The 16,185-nt window shown below is 47.0% G+C and overlaps 1 long non-coding RNA gene across 1 annotated transcript; it reads left to right on the top strand.

Annotated features, from left to right (window-relative positions):
- The first annotated feature begins 2,192 nt into the window (after positions 1-2,192).
- LOC105608712 (uncharacterized) lies at positions 2,193-9,625 on the top strand. Its single transcript, XR_006060898.2, has 3 exons — positions 2,193-2,434; positions 6,452-6,546; positions 7,583-9,625. It is a non-coding gene; the product is annotated as an uncharacterized LOC105608712 (long non-coding RNA).
- Positions 9,626-16,185: the final 6,560 nt, after the last annotated feature.

Genomic DNA, 16,185 nt, shown 5'->3' with positions numbered 1-16,185 from the left:
CTCATCCGTAAATTATGAATGCTGCTGTTTCTGTGTAAGTTTGTTAGGAGGCGTAAATGAAACAAAAACAGGGAGGAGCAGTGACATGGCCTGACCCATCTTTAGGGCTCCATCAATGCTGTTGCTTCTCTTCATCTAAGAGGCATCCTTGGGTGCAGAACCTTTCTGCTTCCCAAGCTATTTCAGTTTCCCTGTTAAGGTCAAGACCTAGCTGGGCCATATTCTACTGCAAGCGAATTTCCCTTCCACCAAGAGCTGTGTTTTGTCCAAGCATCCTTTTTGCCCCTTGCAGGATGCGGCAGAGAGCTCAATGCTGCAGCAGAGGGTCCCTAAGAATACCTGAGTACTGCAGGCAGGTCTGTGGGAAGGAACAGAAAATGTGAGTGGAACTGGTTGCTTGATTCTTGCCTTCCTGTAAAGGCTCTGGCTTAGCATGAGGCTGGCTCCCTGCAGAGCTGGGCTTTCAGGCAGGTGGGAGGTCCAACAGCAGGACAGCCCGCAGCATGGCTATTCTTCCTTCCACCCCTAGAGACCCAGCCCTCATGGGATTTTCATGATCCACGTAATGTCCTAACATCCCGGGCAAGCAGGCAAGCAGGCAGGGCATCTGCTAGCTCCACAGACCAGGGTGGGACATTGACCCCAGAAAGGAGGAAAACATTTCAGAAAGGCATAGTTGCTCAGTGGTCAAGCTGGGATGAGGGCCCATGGCGTCAGAACCCTGGTTTTGCTTTGCTTTTTTTTCCCCCTCACATTTTAACTTCCCTTACACTTTAGAGTTCTCTATTCTTTTCCATCTCTCCCACCCCTCCCCAGTCCAACCTAAGCTGGCTTTATTCACAGCACCTCTTTCTCCTCGAATAACTTTCATCTTCACAATGTAACTGAAAGATATGTAGTTGGATCAAAATAATTCTCTCTAAAGGCTTAATGACTAATATTTACCAGGTTTTGAAAGAAAAGGTTGGTTTATTGCACTAATCAGATCCCTGTTTCATGAATTCCTCATCTGTGAATTTCAGATGAGACACTTAAAAACACAGATCCTGTGTCTACGAGCATATCAGGTGGCATTGCTTTGCCACCTCTTGGCTGTGACCTTGACTTGCTGTCTTAAACCTGAGCCTCAGTCTTCTTGTGTATGAAATGGGGTCATTCAACCCTGTGTCTCCAGACAATCTTCCCAGCTCTAAGCTTCTGAGCCCCTTTGCAATGAAAGGACACATTTGAAACTTACAGAAGGAGGTTATCTTGGTCCATCCTCTTCCCTTCACTTGGCATAGGATGCTTCTGCATTTGGTCTTGGAGGCAGTTACAGACACAGCATGATCAGCATGATCAGTTGTTACACATTTTGTAACAACTGTGTCTGGGGAGCTCTGGGGGAGCAGAACCCAGGAGTCTTTCCTTATTAGAAATTCCTAAGAATTCTCCCTCTTTCTTTAGTTTCCTAGGGATGATCCTTTTATGGACCAGTTCCAGAGATTTTTCAGGAGGCACAGGAGATTCCATCCCTGGGTTGGGAAGAGTCCCTTGGAGAAGGAAATGGCAACTCACTCCAGTATTCTTGCCTGGAGAATCCCATGAACAAGGAGCCTAGAGGGCTACAGTCCACACGGTTACAGAGTCAGATACAACTGAGCGACTAACACTTTCTCTTTCTTTCCAAAGATTTTCTACTGTGAAATCCTGAATATTTGTCTCCAGACACCCTCCTTCTGCAAAGAGCCTGCGTGATTCCCCTCAAAGCCAGGAGACCTAGCAACTTTTGTGTCTAGAATTTCTTCAGGCTTTGCCCCCACCACAGATGAAAGCTTGAGGCATGGAAATCAGACTGTAATGGGGAAGACCAAACTACTTGCAACGGGGAGGATAAAATACACATGAATTCTTCAGTCCTGCCATCCACCTGAATATGGATATGTCAGCCAGGTGCTAACAAGCACAGTTCAGCACACTTCAAACTTTCATTGAGTACCTCCCATGCTCAATGCATATTTGCAAATTGCTTCATTGTTTACAGGACACAGTTCATGAACTGAATTAGTCACGGTTCTGTGGCTGGCAAAAATGTAAGACCAGGTTGCTTAACTCAGTTTTCAGAAAAAGTATGTGTACATGCACACACATGAGGGAGAGAGAGAGAGACAGAGAGAGAGACAGAAGGAGGGGTTGATACAGGGTGGGTAGAAGCCTGGAGTTCTTTGAATTAGTCAGGATCGATAAGCTGGGTAAGCAGAAACCATTTCTATGACTCCCAAAGGGAGGGCATTTGGGACATTTAAGAAACATGTATTTGGTCTCTGTCTGTCTCTGGTGCCTGACACAAAGCTTTGAATCCCAGGGATTTCCTGGGGTTTTGTTCTAACACGGTGTCCCTGGGTAGGTTCCCGGACAGCTTCAGGATGGAGGCTGATCACAGAAAGACCAAGCCGTGAGTATTAGCTTGGAACTTTCAACCCCTTCCCCTATCCTCTGGGAAGAAGGGAGGGACTGGAGACTGAGTTAATAATTGATACGCCTATGTGATGAAGCCTCTGTAAACATCCCTAAACTATGGGACGCAGAGAGCATCTGGGCTGGTGAACACATCTATGTGCTGGGAGACGTGTTTCTCAGCCCCATGAGCACAGAAGCTCCTGTCCTCAGGGCTCTTCCAGATGTCACAGCATGTGCCTCTGCATCTGGCCAATCATCTGTATCCTTTAACGTGCGTGCTGTGTTCAGCCGCTTCAGTCATGCTGCACTCTCTGTGACCCGCTGGACTGCAGCCTGTCAGGTTCCTGGGCCTTTGGGATTCTCTAGGCATGAGTACTTGAGTGGGTTGCTATGTCCTCCTCCAGGGGATCTTCCAGACCCAGGGATTGAAGCCATGTCTCCTGCATTGCAGGCGAATTCTCTACTGCTGAGCCACTGAGGAAGCCCATATCCTTTAATATCTCCCTTATAATAAATCTTTCCGTAAAAGTTTCCCTACATTTTGTAACCTGTTATAGCAAATGATCAAATCTGGGGGAGTTGTGGAACGCCTGATTTGTAGCTTAAGTTGGACAGAAATGATGGAAAACCTGTGATTGGCATCTGGAGGGGGTGACAGTCTTGTGGGAATAAACCCTTCACCTGCAGGGTCTGCACTCACTCTAAGCAGTGAGTGTCAGAGTTGAGTTAACTTATAGAATACTTAGTTGGTGTCCCCAGGGAACTGGAGAATTAGTTGCTGTGGAGGAACAGTTCAATTCAACTCAGTCCCTCAGTAGTGTCCAACTATTTGTGACCCCATGCACTGCAGCACGCCAGGCTTCCCTGTCCATCTCCAACTCCCAGACCTTACTCAAACTCATGTCCATTAAGTTGGTGATACCATCCAACCATCTCATCCTCTGTCATCTTTCCCAGCATTAGGGTTTTTTCAAATGAGTCAGTTCTTTGCATCACATGACCAAAGTATTGGAGCTTCAGCTTCAACATCAGTCCTTCTGATGAATATTCAGGACTGATCTCCTTTAGGATGGACTGGTTGGGTCTCCTTGCAGTCCAAGGGACTCTCAAGAGTCTTCTCCAATACCACAGTTCAAAAGCATTGATTCTTTGGTGCGCAGCTTTCTTTATAGTCCAACTCTGACATCCATACATGACTACTGGAAAAACCATAGCTTTGACTAGACAGACCTTTATTGGCAAAGTAATGTCTCTGCTTTTCAATATGCTGTCTAGGCTGGCCATACCTTTTCTTCCAAGGAGCAAGTGTCTTTTAATTTCATGGCTGCAGTCACCATCTGCAGTGATTTTGGAGCCCCTCCAAAATAAAGTCTCTCACTGCTTCCATTGTTTCCCCATCTATGCCATGAAGTGATGGGACTGGATGCCATGATCTTAGTTTATTGAATGTTGAGTTTTAAGCCAAATATTTTACTCTCCTCTTCCACTTTCCTCAAGAAAGGAGTGAACAGTGGCTTCTGGATTTTTCACTCTCCTCTTTCATTTTCATCGCATTGGCTTCTGGTTAATCCTATGACCCAATTAGTTCATGGGAGGTTTTAGCTTGGTCAGTGAGAACTTCCCCATCTCATTGAAGAAGATTGTTCTGATGTAAAAGATCACCCAGAACAACCTGCACTATATGGGAAAATGAGATCAAGATCTAATGTGTGAAATCTCAGCATGGAGTGGGGCCAGGGGAAAATTGTTTCTTGGAGGAAAATATCTTACCTTTTTTTGTGGATAAAGCATAGATATTTATACAGTATATAAACAGCAAGAGTACAACTTTGGTATTAAAATCTCATGATAAGGAGGTAGAGACTAGGAACAATATCAGCTCAGTTCAGTCACTCAGTTGCGTCCGACTCTTTGCGACCCCATGAACTGCAGCACGCCAAGCCTCCCTGTCCATCACCAACTCCCAGAGTTCACCCAAACCCATGTCCATCAAGTCGGTGATGCCATCCAACCATCTCATCCTCTGTCGTCCCCTTCTCCTCCTGCCTTCAATCTTTCCCAGCATCAGGGTCTTTTTGAATGCGTCAGCTCTTTGCATCAGGTGGCCAAAGTATTGGAGCTTCAGCTTCAACATCAGGAACAATATATCTATATCTAAAAGGCTCGTTAGAAGGCGATAGTGAAATGTCCCCTGGTCTCTCTGGAAAGCCTTCTGTTGCTCAGCAGAGACGTCCCCAAGGGGCTTGGGGAGAGGCTGGGGGGACGGGAGTTTAGTTAGCCTCTGGAGCTTGGCGGGCTACAGTCCATGGGATCCCAAAGAGTTGGACATGGCTTAGTGACTAAACAACTGAAGGACCACCAGGTCTGTTGGGCCTGGCTTGGGCTCTGAAATTAGATTGAAGCAGCTTAGCATTATCTCCTAAGAGATAGGAGCTCTATTGTCTCCTAAGCACGTGACCTTGAGACACTGCTTTATTTCTCTGGACCTCGGTTTCTTCCACTCCGCCTTGAGGGAGGTGATTTCTCTTGGAAGATGCACAGGAGTTCAGAGCAGTAAAGCCTACAGGCCACAGTAACTGGCCCATCTTCGCTGCTCCATGACTGGGGCTCACACCAACCCTATTTCATTCAAGACTTGGGTCTTGGAGTCTTTTTCTCCAACCCTGATTTTCACTTCATGGCCTCACCCATCCCCTGACCCCTTCCTCCTGCTCAGGTGCCTGGTGCTTTCCCTGGATCAGATTGTCCTTCAGTAATTGAGACCCACCCTCTCGGTATTCACCAAGTGTGCAAATTGCTTTGGATGTGTTTCAAGGGTGGACCAGCCTGTCTTGTCTGTCCCTGAGCCCCATCTGCTCGTCCTCAGCCCTAGTGTCAAGGTCATCAGCAGTCAGTGCCATACCCCAGCTCACAGGAGCGGTTGTCCTGGGTGCTCAGGGACTTTCCTCCCTGGGTAACCTCAGAGCCTGATGCTGAAGAGCTGATGGCTGGCTCCTAAGCCACGTGGAATGACACTGCTGTCCCCCTCCTCTGCCCTGGGGCTAGGCTCCCTCCGCGGTTATGCATGGGTGGCTGAGAAAGGATGCCCTGGCACCATGCTCGGCAAACACTAGAGATTTGTCCCCTTTTCAGATGCCGGCTTGGTCTCCATTCACCCCCAGCCCTGCCTCTCGGCCCCTTGGGATTTGTTTTTATTCATTCACTCATTCATTCATCCACTCACTCATCTAGTCACTCAGCGAACATTTGTTTTCTGACTTTTAAAGGAATTTTATTCATTTTTTCAAACTTTTTATTTTGTTTGGGTATAGCCAATTAGCAATGTTGTGATAGTTTCTGGTGAACAACAAAGGGACACAGCTACACATATACATGTGTCCATTCTCCCCTAAAGTTCCCTTCCATCTAGGCTTCCACGTGACATTGAGCAGAGTTCGCTGTGCTCTACAGTAGGTCCTTGTTGGTTATCTGTTTTAAATATAGCAGCGTGTACATGTCCATCCCAGACTCCTTAACTCTCCCATTCCTCTATTCTCCCCTCCCCCAATTCTGGCAAACATAAACTCAGAATATAAAAAGAAATGATACAAAGGAACTTACAAAACAGAAAGAGACTCACAGATTTTGTGAATGAGCAAACATTTATTAATCACTTACTATATTAGTTTCCTTGGAGAAGGCAATGGCACCCCACTCCTGTACTCTTGCCCGGGAAGTTCCATGGATGGAGGAGCCTGGTGGGCTGCAGTCCATGAGGTCACAGAGTCAGACGCGACTGAGCGACTTCACTTTCACTTTTGTGCATTGGAGAAGGAAATGGCAACCTACTCCAGTGTTCTTGCCTGGAGAATCCCAGGGACGGGGGAGCCTCGTGGGCTGCCGTCTATGGGGTTGCACAGAGTCAGACATGACTGAAGCGACTTAGCAGCAGCATATTAGTTTCCTGGGGCTGCTGAAACCAAGCACCACAAAAGTAAGCGGCTTATAATAACAAAAATGTATTCTCTCACAGTTCTTGAGGCTGGAAGTCCAAAATCAAGGTGTGAGCAGGGCTGTGGCCCCTCTGAAGGCTCCAGGCAAGAATTCTTCCTTGACACTTGGTTGCTGGTAAGCCCTAGAATCTTTGACCTGTCAACACATCCCACAGATGTACGCCTCCACCCTGCACGCTGTCTTCCCTGTGTGTCCTTCTGTCTCTTAACATCAAGTTTTTCTCTCTGTGTGTCTATGTTCATTGCTTTTCATTTTATGAGGACACAAGCTGTTAAACTGGGGTCCCCTCTAATCCAGTATGACCCCATCTCAGCATGATTTTATCTGGCAAGATCCTATTTTTGAGTAAGGGCACCTTCATGTACGCAGGCAGAAGGATCAGGAAGTCCAGATATCTTTACAGGAACACAAGTCAACCCAACTCTGTGCTGAGCACCCCACTGCCCAATTCTTAGTGTTGGCTTGATGAGTCCTCACCTTCAAGGAACTTTCAAGCCCTCAGGAGTCATCAAACAAATTCTTTGATTTTCCTGGTTATAATTCTCAGCCATAGCTTCCTGGAACTTGAACTTTCTCTTTTCTCTAGAGCTAAATTTCGCAAGGCATTTTATTTTATATTTTCAATCACCACAAGATCTTTGTCTAATTCCTAGGAAACAGAAAGGTTAGCTCTGTGGGATGTCTGTGCAAATATCTGCCCGGTGAGATGGAGCTACTCACTCAGGGTTAAATAAGAACTGGGGAAAGGAATTGAATTAAAAGGAGCAAGAATGATCACCTGTCTCAGATTCTCTTAGGGGGGAAAAAACATGATTTCAATCATTTTCAGGGGAATCTCTCTCCCAACTCAACAATTCTACTTCATTTTCCCTCCAGACTCTGGCAGATTCAACAGCTTTCCAGAAAAATGGGTTTTAGGAATAAATGGCAAACTTTCTTTTACTGAAAAGGGCCAGAGAGTCAATATTTTCATCTTTGGGGCCACAGAGGTTTGGTCACCACTGCAGAACTAAGCATTAATTCTGCTGGGGTGAATGAGAAAGCAGCCCCAGGCTGCTTCTGAGCATCACCCTAGGGGGCCCAGCCCAGCCGTCCTAGGGCTGGACTTTTTCTCTTCCAGGTTCAAGGTTTACTTCTTCTCCCTTTTCAGGTCACCCTCATCTTGTGGGATGTCGACTTCAGACAGGAAAAGCAGAATGACAGAGTGTGGTTCACCTTCTACCTGGGAAACTCACCTGGGGGGAGAGGTGATTGGCTTCTGGGGGCATGAGCTTCTGTGGAACAGGGGAGATTGCATGCTGCCCTCATGGGCTTGCTGTCAATGGGAAATAGGAGCTATTTGCCCCCATGGTGCCTGGCACTCGGCTGGTCCTGCAGCATCCCTCAGACTGGTGCAGGCACGAGGCATCCTGGAGCAACAGGTGTGTGAGCCACCTGCTCGTGCAGCTAGCAGTGCCCACTGATGTTGCACCCGCCGGGTCTCAGGTGGTCCACCGCTTCTGTCTCATGAGAGACGCCCGCTCACTTTTTCCAGCCTGATGACTTAGTGGTTGTGACCCAGCTCGCAACGGGTGGTTCCAGCCAGACACCAGCAATATACAGGACTTATTTTAAACAGACATAAGGCTCTCCTGTAAATGACATGACCTTGAGCTAAACATCAATGTCCTTCTGGGACCCACCCCTGGAGCACGTCACACAATCCGTAGGGTATCTCTTCCTGTCACTGATAACTCCAGCAGCATCAGATTTGTTGAGTCACTTGGTTCATCAGGCAGCTTCTTGCACTGCAGCCTGAACCTACCACAGAGCCCTCTGAGCTCTGATGCCCACTCAGAGCTGGCAGCTTGTCATGTTATTCCATCTATGTGTCTAAATATTACCCTGCATGTGCCAAATGTTCCAATAAGAACCGAGAGAGGCCATCCCTGTTTGAGGAGGGAGATGGAAAACAAAATAATTTCCCTTTTACTTTGAAGATGACGTCTTAAGCATGCCCCTAGCCACCACCAAATCCCTGAACAGTCCTCTGTATGTGACAGAGCCTGAATCTCCACAGGGTTTCTCTGTCAGCCTCTGATAATTTCGTGGATGGTGGAGCCTGGCAGGCTGCAGCCTATGAGGTCACAAAGAGTCGGACATGGCTGAGTGACACTTTCACTTTCACTGAGGGCTCCAGTGTGCCAGCCACCTCTTGCTCACTGGCCCTACCAGCCAACATAATATGTCAAAGTGAAGTTGTGTGGGCTGTCTGACTCTCCCTGATCTTTTCTGACAATATTATGAAAATGGACAGGAGAGTCGAAGTGCATACTGTTGCCCATTTCAAGAGAAGGCTAACTGTTTCGGATCGTCTTTTCTTCCTGGATGCAACAGACATATTTGCCAAATCAGTGTCAGTGTACGGAGCCCTGAGTCTGTTTTAATTGTTAAATACAACAACTGGGATATGAGCTACCATCCTGGCTTCCACTTGGTGTGTTTGTGATAGCTGAGAGTTATCCTCCGTGATTGGCCTGGTTTCCGCAGGGGTGACAGAGTGAATTGAATAGAAATATGGCGACTATCCAGGCTCCCCAAATCCTTAGATCCTTAAGAAAGGGTGCTTTTCTCCCGCATCCCCTTTGATCAGGGATTGTTATTGCTTGCTATTTCTTGACTAGTTCAGCTGATATGCTTGTTGGGGGGAATTCTAGAAATTTGTATTTGGTCTTCCCCACTATGATAGCTCTTACCCCTCAGGCCACTGTGGAGCTTGCAATACACAACCAAACACTGACTACCCCTTTAAAACATGTGTTTCCAATCTTCCCCTCGTTAGTCGATAGACGTTGCACAACTTTGGTGTTTATCCTACAGGTAGTTCCAAGATTTTACAAAGGGATGTGTGTGAGTCTTACCGACGGCCTTGGCGCCCAGGTGTCAAGAGGGCTCTGGAGAAGGTTTTGATGTCACAAGGGACCAACACTCATGAGATTGTCTGAAAGGTCCTCAGACGGCCCGCATCTTCCACAGAGCTCCTGTATCCACCCTGATGATGCTCACTTCTCTTTTCCTAGAATGTCGGTTGCTATGGTGACAAAGAATGAACTGCGAGGGTCCATGAAAATAGGTTAATTGGGAAGAAGGCATTTTAACCAATATAAAATGTTTTCCAAAGGATTCCTTTCAATAAATCCCAACAGTTACATCACATCACCAATAAAGGTTGTCATGGAGTCACCAGAGGCAGGTGAACAACAAAGGACTGGGTGAGGGGAGGGATAAGCTGAGAGACTGGGATGATATACACATGCTGCTGCTGCTAAGTCGCTTCAGTCGTGTCCGCCTCTGTGCGACCCCATAGATGGCAGCCCACCAGGCTCCCCCATCTCTGGGATTCTCCAGGCAAGAACACTGGAGGGGGTTGCCATTTGCTTCTCCAATTCATGAAAGTGAAAGTGAAAGTGAAGTCGCTCAGTCATGTCCGACTCTTTGCGACCGACCCCATGGACTGCAGCCCACCAGGCTCCTCTGTTCATGGGATTTTCCAGGCAAGAGTACTGGAGTGGGGTGCTATTGCCTTCTCCAGATATATACACATACTACTATATATATAATGGGACCTCCCTGGTGGGAAGAATAAAGAATCTGCCTGTAATGCAGGAGACCTGGATTCGCTCCCTGGGTCAGGAAGATCCCCTGGAGAAGGAAATGGCAATCCACTCCAGTGTTCTTGTCTAGGAAATCCCATGGGCAGAAGAACCTGGTGGACTACTTTGAATGCAGTTGCAAAGTTTCAGACATGACTGAGAGACTAACACTTTCATACGTAAAATAGATAACCAACAGTTCAGTTCAGTTCAGTTCAGTCACTCAGTCATGTCCAACCCTTTGTGACTCCACGAATCGCAGCACGCCAGGTCTCCCTGTCCATCACCATCTCCCGGAGTTCACTCAGACTCACGTCCATCGAGTCAGTGATGCCATCCAGCCATCTCATCCTCTGTTGTCCCCTTCTCCTCCTGCCCCCAATCCCTCCCAGCATCAGAGTCTTTTCCAATGAGTCAACTCTTCACATGAGGTGGCCAAAGGACTGGAGTGTCAGCTTTAGCATCATTCCTTTCAAAGAACACCCAGGGCTCATCTCCTTTAGAATGGACTGGTTGGATCTCCTTGCAGTCCAAGGGACTCTCAAGAGTCTTCTCCAACACCACAGTTCAAAAGCATCGATTCTTTGATGCTCAGCTTTCTTTATAGTCCAACTCTCACATCCATACATGACCACTGGAAAAACCATAGCCTTGACTAGACGGACTTTTGTTGGCAAAGTAATGTCTCTGCTTTTCAATATGCTATCTAGGTTGGTCATAACTTTTTTTCCAAGGAGTAAGCGTCTTTTAATTTCATGGCTGCAGTCACCATCTGCAGTGATTTTGAAGCCCCAAAACATAAAGTCTGACCTACTATTTAACATAGGGAACTCTACTCAATACTCTGTAGTGACCTATATGGGTAAAGAATCTTCAAAAGTAGTGAGTATATGTGTCTGCGTAACAGATTCGCCTTGGTGTACACCTGAAACTGACACAGCGTTGTAAATCAAAGTGAAACTTGCTTAGTTGCGTCTGACTCTTTGCGACCCAATGGACTATACAGTCAATGGAATTCTCCAGGCCAGGATACTGGAGTGGGTAGCCTCTCCCTTCTCCAGGGGATCCTCCCAACCCAGGGATTGAACCCAGGTCTCCCACATTGCAATCAGATTCTTTACCAGCTGAACCACCAAGCTATATGCAAATATATATATATATATATAACCATTAAAAAAAGACTGTGAGGGATACTTTCACCTCTGTCTTTGTTTGGCTATCCTGGTAAACCCTGGGATCTTGGGCCAGGAGGAGATTCTAGGTAGAGGAGAGAAGAACTGGCAACAGCTAAGTCCTTTAAGAGTATACAGTCTTTTGAAAATTGCTAGGTAAATTAGTGCCTGCTAATCCCTTTATCCCCGCAGTGAAACTGATGCGAGGCTGTCTCACAGGTAGAAGAACAGAGGCTCAGAGAAATACAATGTGTTGCCCAAGGCCATGTGGTGGGGGTGGGAGTCGTGATGCTGGGGCCAGTCCCCAGGTCCCCAGGCTTTTGGGCGCCTGTCTGACCTCTCACAGGTGGCTTCAGGCCAGAGTCGGGACCAGAAGCCCTTCACCTTGGCATTGCTCTTCTCCCTGCAATGTGAAAGCAGCGAGGGCTACACCTGATGCTCTCCTTAGCAGAATGCTGAGATGAGGAGGAAAGAGCTCACTCTGGCTTCAGAGAGCATAGTGTGTTTTCTGTCATCTCAAAGGAAGCCGATAGAGCTGCTGAGCCAGCCCGCAGGGCTCAGGAGGGAACCTGTCCAAGAGCAGAGGGAACCTGCCCAAGAGCAGGAAGCCTAAGGGAGCAGCGTGCGGGGTCCCTGGACACGGTGAGCTAAGGATGGTCCAGCCAGGCTGACCTGGCCGCTGGGTCACTATGCCCACCTGGGCCCCTCAGCCTCCTCCTAGATGCCACTGCGGCGAGGCTGAAAGATGGAAAGGATGGCTGATCCAGAAAATGGCAGAGGCCGAGAGAGAGGAGTGGCTGGGCCAAGGCCACAGAATATGTTAGCCACTGAAGTGGGATTAGAAGCCTGTCTCCAGGTTCCCAGCTCAAGTGCTTTCCCATTGCAGCCCCGTGCCACTCAAACAGCCTCGGTTATCCTCTCATCCCCACCCTCCCCTCCCTTTGCTGGGGCAGCGGCCAACTGTGGGCATTGTGCCAGCCTCCATCGGCCTCTTCCCCATCATCCCCGCTGGCCCTGCCCTCCTCCTGCAGTAGGTTCTGCTGACAGTTGCCCAGGAGGGAACCGATGCTCACCTCTCACTGCTCTCCTGCTTTCTATCCAGTTGTTATCAAATCCTGGAAGCTTGTATGCAGAGGCGTCCTGCGTGGTTACAGGTTCACAACCCCGTCCTCTGTCCCCCAGGTAATGTCAGTCCACCTCGCCTGATTGGCTTCCTCCCTCCATCCTCACCCTCCTTTCAGCTGGCAGACACCAGCCTTTCGTCTACACATACACATTCGTTTAATGTGGTATCGTGAGGATCTGCTATGTGCTGGGTGCTTTGTGAGGCTTCATAGATGAGGCTATGAATAACATGGACAAACCTTGCCCTCCTGAAGCTTACATCCCAAAGGGAAGGGGACAGACAATGAACAAATAAACAAGCAAAGGAATATAGTAGGACATAATGATAAAAATGGGCTTCCCAGGTGGTGCTAGTGGTAAAGAACCCACCTGCCAACGAGGGAGACATAAGAGATGTGGGCTCCATCCCTGGGTTGGGAAGACCCCCTGGAGGAGGGCATGGCAACCCACTCCATTATTCTTGCTTGGAGAACCCCGTGGACAGAGGAGCCTGGCAGGCGACAGTCCATGGGGTCTCAAAGAGTTTGACACGACTGAGCTACTAAATGACAATGAAAATTATGCATATTCATGAAGAATTTGCTCATTTCATATGATCTTTCATTGGAATTTTTCCTTACAACAATCTTGTAAAATAAACGGGAATACACACACAAACACACACACATTTCTAAATATACCAGGATACTTTCAGAAAGTGGGCAGAGACACTGCAGAGAGGCCAGTTGCCATGTCAGTTGCTTTTATCTTGTCACCTTCCTTATTGCAAAATTATAAAGGTTCATCTGTCTCTAACAGTGCAGAGCTAAGTGTTCTCAGGCAATCTACTGTCCTGAAGAGCTGGTGCTCGTCTCTGTGTCTAGAACAGCTGCTCCACTTTTACCTGGAGAAGGAGGAGGGCAGGTTGTACCTCTTCCTTTTAGAGGCTCAGCCTATGGATTTCGTGGCACCTCTGCTCACACCCCACTGGCCGGAAAAGAACCACACAGCCTTTCCTGCTGGCTGCTTGTTGGGGAATAAGGGTATTTGTAGTTGAGTGGCCATGTTCCTAGCTACAACTTGGAGCTGCCTGCTACTAAAATAAAATGGGGATGAATGTGGGGGAGTGGTTAGTCTCTGCTACACTTATTCTCCCTGTACCCCCATTTAACTTAGAACTTGAGCTCAGCATGATGACAAACCTCCCAAATTGCCAATCTGACTGCCAGCATCCCAAAGGGTGAAGAGTGTAAAAAGTATCAGTTGCTCAGTCATGTCTGATCCTATGGATTATAGCCTGCCAGGCTCCTCTGTCCACGGAATTCTCCAGGTAAGAATACTGGAGTGGGTAATCTTTCCCTTCTCCAGGGGATCTTCCCGAATCAGGGATTGAACCAATATCTCCCACATTGCAGGCAGATTCTTTACTGTCCGCGCCACCAGGGAAGCCCTAGAATGAAGCCTGGACACTCTAAGTGCTAACAGCCCATGTGACACCGCAAGAAAGCTCTGGAACTCTGCTGATTTCAGGCACCCAAATAATAGTGACAGTGACTCCACAGGAAAAAGCTCTGCCATTCACAAGGAATGTGTCCAGATCAGGGACCCTCACAATAACTTAACGGTGATGATGGATCAGGAAAAAAAAAAAAAAGAAACACTCAACTTCCAAGGTGCCAAAGTTGAACTTAGGAAAATTTCCCAAACTTTGCCCTGCCACCCTCTGAGACTTCTGCTCATCCAGCAAGAAAATGGTAGTACTTTTCCACAGTAGCCTCTGAGCCTCCTAGTCTAGGCAAAAATAGGTGCCCCCTCATTCTATTTCATACACTTGTATACCCAAATATTCTTTTTATTTACTTTTTATTTTATTTTGGGGGGTATGTGGCATGTGGGCTCTTAGTTCCTCAACCAGGGATCAAACCCATGCCCCTTGCATTGGAAGCTCAGAGTCCTGAGTCCTAACTTGTGGCACTGAGCCACCAGGGAAGTCCCCAACACTATTCTTTTTGAAAAAACAAATGTTCAGAAAGAATTCTCACCACCCTCCCCATTCCCTTCATTCATATATTTAACTTGTGAGTTGCTTAAAGATTGATGTATGCACCAAGGAAACCAGAATTGAAAGAGACACATGTACCCCAATGTTCATCGCAGCACTGTTTATAATAGCCAGGACATGGAAGCAACCTAGATGTCCATCAGCAGATGAGTGGATAAGAAAGCTGTGGTACATATACACAACGGAGCATTACTCAGCCATTAAAAAGAATATGTTTGAATCCATTCTAATGAGGTGGATGAAACTGGAGCCGATTACACAGAGTGAAGTAAGCCAGAAGGAAAAACACCAATACAGTATACTAACACATGTATATGGAATTTAGAAAGATGGTAACGATAACCTTGTATGCAAAACAGCACAAGAGACACAGATGTATAGAACAGTCTTTTGGACTCTGTGGGAGAGGGTGAGGTGGGATGATTTGGGAGAATGGCATTGAAACATATATAATATCATCTATGAAACGAATCACCAGTCCAGGTTTGATGCAGGATACAGGATGCATGGGGCTGGTGCACTGGGATGACCCAGAGGGATGGTACGGGGAGGGAGGTGGGATGGGGGGTTCAGGATGGGGAACACGTGTATACCTGTGGTGGATTCATGTTGCTGTATGGCAAAACCAATACAATATTGTAAAGTAAAAAAAAAATAAAAATAATAATAAATGGTGGATATCTTAAAAAAAAAAAAGATTGGTGTATGTTCCTATAGGAATTGCCTGCGTGTTTATTAAGAACTTCTTTTAATATTGAATACAATTTGTCAAGTACAAGTTTTACTAGTTTTCTTGCAAAAAAAAAAGCCAGAAAATGACTTTCTCCTAGAAACCCCATACCTCACCCATGTTCTTGTTTTAAATCTGTGTCTTACCCTCTCTTTTCTGTGGCTGCAGATCCAGAGTGAGACCCTCACAGTGTCCTGGCCTTGGAGTATACTGGGGGAAAGAAGAGATGTTGGGGCAGCCTGTCCATATCCATCGACAAAGACTGCAAACCTAATTTTTTTTATGAGAACACTTTCTAAGCTGTACATACAAATTGTGTACTAAGATGACAAGTCAGGTGCAGTGGAAAGCGAACTTGAAAACACTGAACTTGTAGAATACAGAAGAAACGGAGCGGGAGGAGGAATCCATTTTACTGAACTGTTCCCGCACATTCCCCAGATGAGTCTCCGAGGAGTCAGGGATCAGGACACCTCGGACTTAAACCATTAAGCCACATGATAGCACCAAACCAGGATGACCCCCTCTTCCACATTCCTCAGGATGTGCCTCCGGGGATGTTATTTAGGAAATCAATGGGCTCGTAGAAGAGGGACTTGGCACACGGACTTAAGAAATTTTTCCCAGGGGAATGTGCTTCTTTTGATTATACATGGAGACATGAAAGTGTGTTTGAATGGACAATTTTATTGCTTGATTTGAGCATTATATTTCATTAACCTAGTAGATGTGTTTTTTCATACACATCACCCCTGGTTAAGAGAGAGAGTCAGAACATATTTTGACTTTGCCAGGGGAGGAGACCCAGAACGGTGTGCCGGGAAGACCTGCAGAATCACACTGGTTCTCTGAAAGTTCCAGGCTCCCGGGAGGCAGCCGTTTTCTGCCATGTCTAGTTCCGCAGATCCTGCAGGATACAGTGGAGTGCTTGAGCGCAGGAGCCACCTCTGATGTGACTCTCTGTTCAGCACATTGCCAGGCATAGGATCCGTGCTCAACAACTATCTCAAAACAAAAATTGATTAATTAATTAATTAATTTAGTTGTGTGGGA

The sequence above is a fragment of the Ovis aries genome, chromosome 9 (assembly GCF_016772045.2).
Source record: "Ovis aries strain OAR_USU_Benz2616 breed Rambouillet chromosome 9, ARS-UI_Ramb_v3.0, whole genome shotgun sequence".
NCBI lineage: Eukaryota > Metazoa > Chordata > Mammalia > Artiodactyla > Bovidae > Ovis > Ovis aries.
Note: the sequence above shows the minus strand (reverse complement) of the source record. Positions and strands in the feature narration are given on the sequence as shown.